The sequence below is a fragment of the Lissotriton helveticus genome, chromosome 7 (genome assembly GCF_964261635.1).
Source record: "Lissotriton helveticus chromosome 7, aLisHel1.1, whole genome shotgun sequence".
Lineage (NCBI taxonomy): Eukaryota > Metazoa > Chordata > Amphibia > Caudata > Salamandridae > Lissotriton > Lissotriton helveticus.
This window is the reverse complement of record NC_136068.1, coordinates 1,500,031,269-1,500,044,101: the sequence shown is the minus strand read 5'-3', so window position 1 is coordinate 1,500,044,101 and position 12,833 is coordinate 1,500,031,269. Positions and strand designations below refer to the sequence as shown.

Below are 12,833 nucleotides of genomic sequence, written 5' to 3'. Positions count from 1 at the left end.
AAAGCGCACAGCTGCCCCAGCAAAGGGGCGTCCCGGCGCTGTACACCGCTGGGGAACCCGTCCTGGCTTTCCCTGTGGGATGGTCCCTACTGGGAATCCCCAAGGTGGAGCCAGGCATCCCCGGCGTTGATGGGGCCGTTGTGGAGATTAGGCAAGCTAATGCCCAGAGTTGCCGAGTGGGACACCAGGTTAGAGTAGGCACCAAGGCGAGAATTGTCGAGTCCGCTGACCCTGGTCCACGACCCTGCCGCGTCGGGAATTGAACCCTGGTCCCGGGCCAACTTCTGCTCCCGGGTCTGCCGCCTCTAACCAGTGAGCCACACCACTCCCCTGCCGCGTCGGGAATTGAACCCTGGTCCCGGGCCAACTTCTGCTCCCGGGTCTGCCGCCTCTAACCAGTGAGCCACACCACTCCACCAAGGAATTGCAACTTGCGAATCGCAAAACTGTATGCATCAATTTTATTAATTTTTTTTACAGAATCAGTAAAAATCTCTATTTTTGCGAATCGCAATTTATTTGCGATTTTTTTGCGATTTCGCATTTTCCGAATTCGCAAAAAATTCACAAAATTGCGAATTTGCAATTTCATGCATTTGATTGTGGACACACCCAGGAAGCCTACACACTGATTGTAGACACCTGAGACCTAGTTTGAACCAGAGAGTCGCAGTTGGTCAGATCAGCTTTGTTTGCTGCACCAGGAGGAGCGTTTTTTGAGAGCTGCATAGGGACAAATGGAGCCAGAAAGTGCTAGTCAAGACCTTCACGCCAGAAAAAGGAAGATAAAGTTCAGTGAGCAGGAGTTGCAGATTTTAATAGATGAGGTCACTCAGAGGCAGGAACAGCTGTTTGGAAAGCAGTCCTTGAAGGTTCCAGAAGCAGTCAAAAGAAAACTTGGGCTGGCCATTCAAACAAAAGTAAATGCTGTGGGGGTTGCCCACCGAGATATCACCAACCTGCAAAAACGGTGGTATGACTTACGCTCTCGCGCAAAAGAAAGGATTGCGACAAGGATCAAAAGTGCCAAGAAAACTGGTGGAGGCACTCCCAGGGACACACCAACTACCCCCCTTGAGGATTTGGTTGAGGGGACCCTGTGACAGAAGCAGTCATTGGAGTGATTCAAATAGACACCTCTGAGAATGCTGGCACTTCACAAGGTAAGTTTTTTGTCTGTAATATAATTAACATTTTAAATACCTCTGGTTGCAGGATGCAATTACACATCGTATAAATGCTCATATGATGGTTTAAAAGGCATTTTCTTAAAGGAAGCAGTGCATCATGGGAATTGTAGTTTTTTAACATGATTAGTAAAATGTATACCAAATTTCATTGTTTGAGTAGAAAAATTAAACATCACTAATGAGATAGTTTAAATGCTTGCAGTTAGCATGTTTATTAATAAACACATGTGCATTTCAGTGCTTTTTCAAACATGTCATTTCAAAACATTTATATACTGAATGCACTTTTTCATTTATAGATGTTGATAAGGAAACAGAAATAAATGTTTCTGAAGAAACCAACATGGATTTACAGAACACATTAGATCAAAACTCAGATACATCTTCACCAACTATGCACACATTGAAAGGTAGAAAGAGAGTGCGTCAGCTTCTGAATTCAGACACTGAAGAAGAACATAATGTCCCAGAACTTAAAAAGCAAAATGCTGGAATCACAGGCACTGCTAATAAACAGTCAAGTCGTCGCAGAAAGCTTCAAAAGTACTTCAGAAGAAGGCTAAGGTCTTCAAATCAAAGTAACTCCATAGAAGATAACGCCCATGCAAGTGATGTTGAATTAAAGTTATTGAAAGTGCAGCGTCTGCAAGGGAAGGATATGAGGATTATGAAGGGCAAACTGAGTCATATTAGTGATGACATTAGTGCAATGAGTAAAAGTTTGACTACATTAACAAAAGTGATTGAAGGTGCACATAAGGCGTCATGTGACAATTTTGACCGCATAGCAAATGCATTGGAGACTATTTGTCATGGCATGGAAGGTCAGAAGATTGCAAATTGCAATAGACATATGAGAACAATGATGAGCATGCACACATATGCCAGGGCATTAAATAGAGGGACTACCAGCAATGCACGACTTATGAAACATACAATTTCAATTCAGAAGGACATTAGACAATGTTGTGGGGATCTTTGTGAAGGTATGCTGTCTATGAAAAGTGCTGCTACTGAGATGCAACCTAAAGAAAACCTTAATAAATCTGATGAAGGGGGTTTAAACATTGATTATGATGGAAGCAGTGTCAAAATTAAACCTAAAGAATTGTCTGAACGCCGTAGTGCAAGAGGCCAAGACGGTAAACAGTCAAAATATCGACTACAAAATATCGAATGGACATAATATCGAGTTTAAAATATAGAATGGACAAAATATCGAATTGACAGAATATAGACATCAAAAATATCGTTTTTAAGGTAAGTAATGTAATATCGAATGTTAAAAATATAGACAGTTAAAATATCAAAGTATATAATATAAGTTATTAAAATTATCGAATTTTTAATAATATCGAATTATTTATAGTGTTTTTTATGTTATTATATGTGTGAAAAGTGTGTATTTATGTTATAATTTATTTTAATTAATTATTTTTGTTTTTTTAATTTTTGCGTAATTTAATTCTGTAGCGGGTTGTGGGTTTATAGGGGAATAGGGTGGGAAGTAATTTAATTATAATGATTTAAATATGTAAATGTATTTAATGGTATTCATGTTTAATTAATTGTTAATTAATTTATATTTGGTAATTAATTAAATTTTAATTGGCAATTAATTTTAATTAATTGATTAATTACTAATTATGTTAATTTTACTAATTTATTTTCTGTAGCGGGTTGTGGGTGTATAGGGGAATAGGGTGGGAAGTAATTTATTTTTAATTAATTAAATATGTAAATTTATTTATTGGTATTCATTTCTAATTAATTGTTAATTAATTTATATTTGGTAATTAATTAAATTTGAATTGCCAATTAATTTTATTTAATTGATTAATTGCTAATTATGTTAATTTTACTAATTTATTTTCTGTAGTGGGTTGTGGGTTTATAGGGGAATAGGGTGGGAAGTAATCTATTTATAATTAATTAAATAAATCAATTTATTTAATTGTATTTAATTTGAATTAATTGTTAATGATTTTTTAAATGTTAAATTATTATTTGTTAATTTGTAATTAATTTGTATTAATAGGTAAATAGTTGTATTAATTAATTTTAATTTGTAATTTTAATTGATTTATTATTATATTATATTAAATTGGTAATTACTTTTAATTAATTTTTTATAGATATTAATTGATATTTATTTAAATAATATATGAAGTATTTAATTTCCTTACTGTTGCACTCTCTGGAGTGGGAATAGTAATTTTTACCACTATGCTATCCAACGCTTTCCCTACTGTTGCACGCTTTGGAGTGGGAATAGTAATTTTAACCCCTACGCTATCCAACGCTTTCTCTACTGTTGCACTTTTTGGAGTGGGAATACTAATTTTAACCCCTACGCTATCCAACACTTTCCCCACTGTTGCACCCACTGGAGTGGGAATAGTAATTTTTACCTGTACGCTATCCAACGCTTTCCCTACTGTTGCACTCACTGGAGTGGGAATAGTAATTTTTACCCCTACGCTATCCAACGCTTTCCCTACTGTTGCACTCTCTGGAGTGGGAATAGTATTTTTTACACTTCTGCTGTTGTACGGTAATAATATTGGATATTATTTAATTATATTATGTTACTATATATATATGTTTTAACAAATATGATTGTAATTTTTTTTATAACTTTCATTAATTATTTAATTATTGTAAGTCAATGTAAGTATTTTTAAGTATATTTTAGTAATTAAATTTTTATATTAATTTAATTTAACACTGTTTTTAATAAAGTCGATATTTTTATAAACTATATTTTTGTAAACGATATTTTTAACTCAATATTTTTGTACTTACCTGTTTGTAGATACAAACTCGATAATCTGTCTGTCGATATTTTGTCATCGATATTTTTGCTACTCGATATTCTGTCACTCGATATTATGTCAGTGATCCGGCCAAGATATAAGCACAAGAAAACCTAAAATTTCAGAGAATGTGAAAACAAAAGCTTTAGGTTTGCGCGGAAGGAAAAAATGATTACCAGTAATAATTTGTTAGTATTGTCATGATTTCTTACAATGCTTAAAAGTAGACCTTGACTGATTAAAGTTTGTTTAAAGTTTATGTTTTTCTTCAAATTACAAGCAGTATTGTTTGTGAAGTACCAAGCTCTTCCTTCATTTGCCCAATAAATAACAAAAAACAAAATATAATAAAAATTACATTAAACTCACCTTTTCTTAAAAATAGTGTTGAGTAATTTCTGCCCTTCTTCTCCTCCCTTCTGCTGCATCAGGACCATGTAATCTTGCATGGGGTTGTTGAGGCTGGTTGTCATTATTTGGTAGCATATCCTCCATATCAAGTTCAAGGCCTCTCCTAGTAGCTATGTTGTGCAGGATAACACATGTTGCAACTATTTTACAGCAAATATCCGGACGATAGTGCAATGCTCCACCAGTCTTATGCAGTATGCGGAACCTAGACTTCATAACACCAAAAGTCCTCTCTATGATACTGCGGGTTGAGATATGGGCATGGCTGTACTGCTGTTCTTTGTGGGTTGTTGGAGTCAGGAAAGGTGTGAGTATGTATGACCTCAAACCATATGCACTATCTCCTAAGTTTTAAGGTAAAAGTTGGAAATGAGTACCAATTTAATGCAAGAGCATAACAGTAAAATAAATTTCACATTGATTAATTACATTTACCTAGTAAATATCCATCTCCAAATTCTCCAGAGAGCAGGCGAGCATGGATGGCACTATGTTTAAAAATGTACGAGTCATGGGCACTCCCTGGATAACTGGCAACTAAGTCAGTGATGATTCCTTAGGACTTGCAGATTGCTTGAATATTTAAAGAATGGTAATTTTTCCTAATTCTAAAAATATACTCATTTGCAGAAGGGGGACAAATGGGAATATGTGTTCCATCAACACATCCTATTACATGTGGGAAATGTGCCATGTTGTAAAAGTCTAATTTTGTCTGCAGCAACTCCTGCTGAGTGGTAGGGAACTTTATGTGCTGGTTTATCCTATGGAGCATTGCATTAAGAAAGTGTTTAAAAAAGCTAGACAATGCACTCTGTGAAACCCCCCCGCAACAGCAATGAAAGGAGCCAGAGGCTAGAAGATGAAGACAACATAACACCTGTACATGGGTGGGTATGGCTTGAGTCCTACTTGTTTGCCTATGCAATATGGGGTCTAATTCTGCTATCAGCTCTAAAATTGAGTCTGCATTAAGCCTATACTTATCAGATATGTCTGCCTGTGTCTGCCCAAACAAAGTGATGCGCAATCTAAATATTCTCTCATTGAGTATTCTTCTCCTCCTCCCTGCTGCTCTCAAACGCCACCTACGTGCCAGCACAATGACTGCTGCCATCCTGGAAGAGTTCCTGAGGGACTGTGGAACCCCTTTTATAGTTGGCCAATCATTTGCACATGTTTTGTGAGAACAAAAAATACCACCTGCTCACACTTCTTCTAATTTTAGGAATTCTTAATTGCGATTTCTATGAAAATCGCAAATAGCGATTTTTCATGCATTCCATTTTTTGCAATTTTTTTAAGGATTCCTTAAATTTGTGATTTTTCAAAAACTCGCAATCTCGATTGCGATTCCTACTTTGGAAAAAAAATGATGCATTCCAAAAACAGAAATTGCATTAGCAAACGGCCAATTTTAGTGATTCGCACTGTTTGCGAATGCAATTTCTGATGATGCACGTGCCCCTATGTGCTTAGTTTGTGACAAAGGGTCCTTGCCAGGCCACTGCAGCTTGCACCAGCTCATTGCTCCTGCCAGAGCTGACAATGTCGGTACCAACACAACTACTAAGCATCACACTCCTCCAAATGTGACAATTCAGATGACTCCAGGTCCCCAAGGTTAAAAGAATGGTTTGGAAGGCTGGTATTAGCCATTTTCAGGTATATTGAATTAAGAAACTACTGTTGTTGTGCTGGTCTCTAAATAAGACAAACAGCACAACCATATGGCAGACTCACATAAGTGCTGGTGTTGACAGTTATGCGCCGGAAACCACTGGCTGAAATTAAGCACTGGAAGGTAAGAGGAAAGCTACAACCGAGACAGGAGAGGCCCAGACAGCTGTCTTTTGTATGTGAGCAAGTGAGTTCATTGTTAGCCCAAGACACAATGACTGACAGTAGTTGAGGTGGGTTATGATCACTGCCTGCACCATGGTCTTTCGAGCTGAAAGAGATGAGAATGAGATGATTTTACATTGTAAGATGTGATAAAGGCAGATTGAAAGAGTTCATTAATTCCAGGAGAAAGAGAAGTGTCCAAGGGTCTAACAGCGGTTACTGGAGAGGGCGGGAATAGGGGCGTCTGGAGGCCTTCATTTTGATCTGTGGATAATGGCCAATAATTAAGATTTCTGTTTTATCCTAGTTTGGCGTGAATCCAACGTACCGCCTCAGAAATGCAAGAAACAAGGTTATAATGGTATACCGTCATCAGCATAGGTCATTAACGTGTGTCAAAAGGAACATATCAGCTTTGCCAGTGCAGTGACATAACTAAACAATGTAGGACCAGGAGAGGCTTAAGGGCATGGGTACTCACAAACTTTCTCTGGGGGGGGGAAATTACAGTGTGGTTTGTGGCCGAGGGCTGCATCTATGGGGGTGGGCCAAGAGGGGTGGGGTAATTGGGGGCGGGGCTAAAGGAAAGACAAAAAATCACCAACTTTTCAAAACATTGCTAGGCAATATATTTTACTACCATCCGGTCAGAATCTCCCCCTAATTTTTGCCATATATGTTAATAGTTTGAATTACAACTTTTTCAATGGTGATATGTTAAAAAAGAAAGTGCCTTTTTATTGAAAATGCCCTTGGTTCAAAATGTATTTTTCAACCCTCTGCCTGCCTCACACTGCTTCCACATACCCTACTGCTCTACCACCTGCTCTTATGCACCCCTATTTATCTGCTTGGAAGGGGTGTGACCCCGTACATTGACATATATAACTTGTATCCAACCATGCCTTTTCCTATCCCTACCTTTTGACTTACTGACCCCTTCTTCTGTAATGCTTCTTTTCATTTCTTTTGTGGTCATTACCCTTTTTCTTTTGTTTGGAACATATTTTATATTCTGTAATACTCAAGCTACAGGAGGATGGAGATCAACTGGAGTGGATGGAGATCAAGCCCAGTGCGGAGAGGACATTGTGGGCAACAAGGAAGCAGGAAGCTTCCTAGGAGGCATCATAAAAGTCAGCTGTGAAAGTGCAACAACTGCCTTTTGAAGGGCCTTTGCGTCCCGCCATGTGTGAGGAAAAATATCGCTAAGCTTGGTTAGCGGCTATAATAATATCGTTGTGCTTCGCCTATTTTTATCGCTTAGGAGCCTTGATATTATCAAGGAAAAGTCAGCGATATTCATGCATTACCGGGCAAATGCTCTTAGCCATGTTATCCACCTACCAATGGGGAGAGAGGTTGGCCTAACGGCTAAGACGCTCGACCTCGGACCTGGGGATCTGGGTTCGAGTCTCGGTAACAACGCCAAAAACCCCCTGTGATTCTGGGCAAATCACTTAATCTCCCCGTGCCTAAAAAAAAATAAAAAATATGAAAGTGTGTCCTCATGTAATGTAACTGGTGCTATGTAAAGCGCTCTGATAACTGATTTGGTTCGGTTCTAGTTCGCGCTATATAAAACTCTGCAAAAAGAAAAAAAACATGGCTAAGAACTGCTCTGTGCAGGCGTTAGCTTTTGGAGATAATCGCGCTTAGCGCGATTATTTCCAAAAGTAGGTAATAGGAGATAGCGATGTTAGCGACTGTTTCCAGTCGCTAACATCTTGGCACGGCCACTTTGCATGTCATTAGCGATAATTATCGCTGACATGCAAAGTGGGCCCCAAGATGAACGCTATCTCCTACTAGCTGTCGCTAACTAGTGTTAGCGACAGCTAGGTAATAGGGCGATAAAATTATCGCCGCTTAAAGCGGCGATAAGGCCTTTGGTAATATGCCCCTGTATTTTATGTGGCTAGCTCCGTGGGTCACTGCTTTTGTCACAGAAATTCTTTTGTTACTTGCAATTCATAAGTTGCAACCCTAATAGAGCACAGTGACCTATGAACTCTCATCAAAGAGCCGCATGCAAACTGTATGGTATAGGTAAAAAAATTGTATATTTTTTCCTCAGTCTTTAATTATCCTAATGTTGCTAAAAAGGTTTCCATTCATGAGATATACATTCTTATTGGAAAAGCCAACCACAACCAGTGTAGTACATCTTAATTCCTGAGTTTGTGCTTCTTCCGATCAACGCTCTTAAAATATATTGCTTGCTAGTTCGGATCACATGTAATTCCTTCACCTTGTAATCCTCATTGTTTTATGTAATATTTCCTATGGACTGATTTACACGTAAGATTCCTTCCATCTGTATAAAGTGTGCATGATGTAAAGCGCGTTGACATCCTACACTAGTGTAAGTAGGGTGAGAGAGGTAGTGGAAAGAAAGGATGTGATAAAGAGATGAACGAGAATAATACAGGAAAATAGAGGAAACTGAGAGGGAAGAATAGACCGGGTTTGTTTCTTTAGGTTGTATTTCGTGGCTATGAAGCATTTGTTGTCTACATATTCATTTACGAAAACTCTACAAACTCCCCATACAGTTTTGTTTAAAAGGCTGTCACGTTTTCACTGGCTTTACTGGATCAACGTGCTTTGAAATGCACCATTTACCTGCAAATATTTCCAATCGTTCTCTGAAGGGAATCCCAGTCCCACTTTTAAAGTGATTTCACTAGTGCAATGACTCTATTTACGTCCACCATTAAACATAATACTTGTGAGCAAATGTAAATAAGTGTAAATGAGAAAATCATATTATTTTTTTCTTATTTTCGCGGTGGCAGAGGGTTATCTGTGTGTATACTTGCATCATTACAAGTGGTTGCTCTCACTTTGGCAGAGGGTTCTCTGTGTGTATACTTGCATCATTACAAGTGGTTGCTCTCACCTTGGCAGAGGGTTATCTGTGCGTACACTTGGCATCATTATAAAAGGTTGGCCTCACTTTGACAGAGTGTTAGCTGCGCAAACAGCTGGCATCATCACCGGAGTTTGCTCTCACTTTAGCTAAGGGTTATCTGTGCGTACACTTGTATCATTACAAGTGGTGGTTCTCACTTTGGCAGAGGAGTATCTGCGTGAATACGTGGCATCATTACAAGTAGTTACTCTCACCTTGGCAGAGGGTGGTCTGTATGACACTTGCATCATTTCAAATGCTTGCTCTCACCTTGGCAGAGAGTCATTTGTGTGTACACTTGGCATCATTACCAATGGTCGCCCTCACGTTGATGGGAGGTTATCTGTGCATGGGAGAAACTTTGGTTGAAGAGTTAACCATTAAAGAACTCTGTTTACTTACGTGTGTCTTTCCATTATGAAAACCAAGCATTTGCAAAGCCAGCAGATCATGAATGTAACTGAAATTGCCTTTTTATTAATCGGTTAGTGATATACCTGTTAGCCTTAGGGTGGTCTCCCTCAAACCTTTTGCCTTACCCCACCATTATGTTATGTTAAAATTGTTATGTTAAAATTTTATTTATATAGCGCACGGCTACTCAGCAAGAGTGTCCCGGCGCTATAAAGAACAACTCAGCAGATAAAAAACATAACAGTCAACAAGCAGAAAAAGAAAAAGTAAAGCAGAAAAGAAACAGCCTACAAATTAAAAAGCCAAGTTTTCAGGCTTTTCCTGAACAGGAGCAAGCTAGGAATGCTGCGTAAAGCAAAGGGCAGGGAGTTCCACAGCTGGGGGGCCTTAAAGCTGAAAGAACGACCCCCGATACGCGCCTTCCTCACACGAGGCACCACGGCCATACACAGAGATTCTGACCGCAAAGAGCGGGCCGGACGGTAAAAGGCCAGTCTGCGCTGCAGATATTTAGCTCCGGAGCCAGAAAGTGCCTTATGCACCAGTGTGAGCGTTTTAAACATTATCCGCTTTCGGATAGGGAGCCAGTGAAGTGACTGAAGCACCCCAGATGTTCTAGCCCGCCTATGAAGGCCGTATATGGCGAGAGCCGCAGAGTTCTGCGCCACTTGCAGCCTTTGGATCAAATACTCCGGAAGTCCTAAGTACAGAGCATTCGCATAGTCCAGTCTAGATCCTATAAGAGCTTGGACAATGATCTTCCTATGCTCCTCTGTAAGCAGGGGTAGGAACCTCCGGAGCATCTTGAGGATTCCAAAACAGGTGCCCGTCAGACCAAGAATGTGCGGTCTGAACGAGAGGTCAGTGTCGACCTTTACACCCAGATTTTTGGCAACCACAGATGGCTGTGCAGGGGGCACATATCGGCCGGCCACCAGTCACGCCAATCCGGTTCCGAAGCACACCCAAATAACAGGACCTCAGATTTACTAGAATTGGCCTTTAGACCATTCTGTTGAAACCAGTCAAAGACCTTCCTCAAACATCCCCGGATGCTCTCCCCGTCAAATGGGTGATCTTTCCCGCAGGTGAAGAGAAGCTGCGTGTCCTCCGCATAGGACACGATCCGGGCCCCCGAAGTCTCTATGAGTGCCGCCAGAGGGGTCATAAAGATGTTAAAAAGGGTCGGGCTCAACACCGAGCCCTGTGGGACCCCGACTCCCAGTAGCGGCATCTCAGCGGAGCTCGAGGAGGCCCAGACCGTTTGTCGACAGCCCTCCAAAAATGATGTAAACCATTTGAGCACCGTCCCCCTCAGACCGATGTCGTAAAGTCTGGTGAGTAAAGCCTCGTGGGGAACGGTGTCGAAGGCCGCCGACAAGTCCAACATGACCAACACAGCCTTCCCCCCTGCATCCAGGGTCTCGCGGATGATCTCTGACACCTCAAGAAGTGCCGTCTCTGTACTCAGGTTGGGCCGAAAGCCGGATTGTGAAGGATGCAGCAGGTCATTAGACTCGAGGAAACCCGAGAGAACGCCATGAACGTGCTTCTCCGTAAGCTTCGCAAGGGCCGGCAGAAGAGAGATAGGCCGGTAATTGGCCAGAACCCTGGGATCCAATCCTGGCTTTTTGAGGAGGGGGATCACCATCGCCCTTTTCCAGGACAGAGGGAGCCGACCCTCTCTCAAAGATGAATTCAGAAGAGGATTCACCAAGGGGTTCATTAACGGCGCCATCCTGGCCAGAAATTTGGCCGGGCAGGGATCGAGTGGCGACCCGGACTTGAGCGTGGCCAGAAGTGCAAGAGAGGCATCTGGGGAAACCGACGGAAACTCAGCCAGAAGTGCCTCTGGCGTAGCCGATGGAGCACGTCCCCCCCCGGTGCCACCAGCCCCAGCCGCAGGTTCAACAGTAAAGGAGGCCTGGATCGTACTGATTTTATCAGTGAAGAACCTAGCCAGGTCACTGACCCAGGTCTCAGATGGAACTGCTTGCTGAAGATTGGACCTAGGGGCAGTGAACTCCCTAACCACGGTGAAAATCTCCTTATTATTTCAGCTGATCTCGTTTGTGTTGGCCTTAGGTCTAAAACATGGTAGCATAGGCTTACACCTAATTCACACATTTTATTTACTTATAAGTCCCTAATAAAGTGGTTCGACTTTGGAACCAGGGCCTGTACATTTAATGCTACTATTGCGCCTGCAGTACTTAGTGCGTTAAACACTTAAGTAGCCTTTTTAAACATGTCTCTGGCATGTCACTGCAGCATGTGCAGTTTTAAACTGCCATTTTGACCTGGCAAAATAAACCTTTTGTCAGGCCTAAACCTTCCTTTTTAATACATGTAAGTCACCTCTAGGTTAGGCCCTACATAGCCTATAGGACAGCGTGCAGTATACTTAAAATGTTGTACATGTACTTTTAACTTTTACATGTCCTGGTAGTGAGAAACTCCTAAATTTGTTTTTCACTACTGCAAGACCTACCTCTCCCATAGGATAACATTGGGTTACCTTATTACATCTAATAAGAGAACACTTTCAATTTGGAGCAGTTACGAATATCGGGTTTGCTGTCTAAAGAACAGTAATTTAAAAACCTCTTTAATGGTAAAGTCAGGTTTTAAGTTCCAGCTCTGAAAATGTCACTTTTTGAAAACTAGCATTATCTTGTCCCAGACATTTGGTGCCTAGAGTCTGTATCCTGTGTTAGATGACTGGGTGTAGGGGGCAGTTGGTCTTTGTGTATTGCTCCCAGACAGTGAGAGAAAGGGGGAATAGGTTTTGACAGGAAGGGGCATTGCTGACTTGTTATGGTTTCAGAGCTGTCACTTACCTCACTTGCACATCACAAAGCCTCTTCCTCAGCACACTCACAAAGGGTTTCACACTAGTCTTTTTTGCCCCAGAAACTCTGGGGTCAGGGCTGAGAAGCAGGTATTTCCAAACACCTTTGGGGTCGAAACGATCAGAACCTTCTCTTACTTCAAAGCTGGCATAAAATATAAATATTGGACCCTCAGACTCGGAGTTAAATATTCTGAAGAAATGCTGTGCTGATCTGCGGGAAGGGCTCTTACTCTGCTGCCCTGCTGTCCTGCTATCTGAGTGAAAATGACTGGACCTGCATCTTGAACCCTGGACCACCAGAGTGACACCAAGGGGCAGTTGGTTACCCTCATGAGCAGAGCCTCAGGGAGAGCAAAGGCTCAAACCATCCTAAACCGAGTGTCTGGACC

At 41.0% G+C, this 12,833-nt stretch overlaps 2 long non-coding RNA genes across 2 annotated transcripts in view; both read right to left on the bottom strand.

Annotated features, from left to right (window-relative positions):
* Positions 1–1,374: 1,374 nt before the first annotated feature.
* Positions 1,375–4,923, bottom strand: LOC144767503 (uncharacterized). The gene is made up of 2 exons (XR_013598236.1): positions 4,376–4,923; positions 1,375–1,833 (listed from the first exon to the last, which is right to left on the bottom strand). It is a non-coding gene; the product is annotated as an uncharacterized LOC144767503 (long non-coding RNA).
* A 4,243-nt stretch (positions 4,924–9,166) lies between these two features.
* LOC144770428 (uncharacterized) overlaps positions 9,167–12,833 on the bottom strand; it is a 398,083-nt gene continuing 394,416 nt past the window's right edge. Inside the window, exon 6 of the long non-coding RNA XR_013598891.1 lies at positions 9,167–9,519. This is a non-coding gene — a long non-coding RNA (uncharacterized LOC144770428). The remainder of the gene's footprint in view (positions 9,520–12,833) is intronic.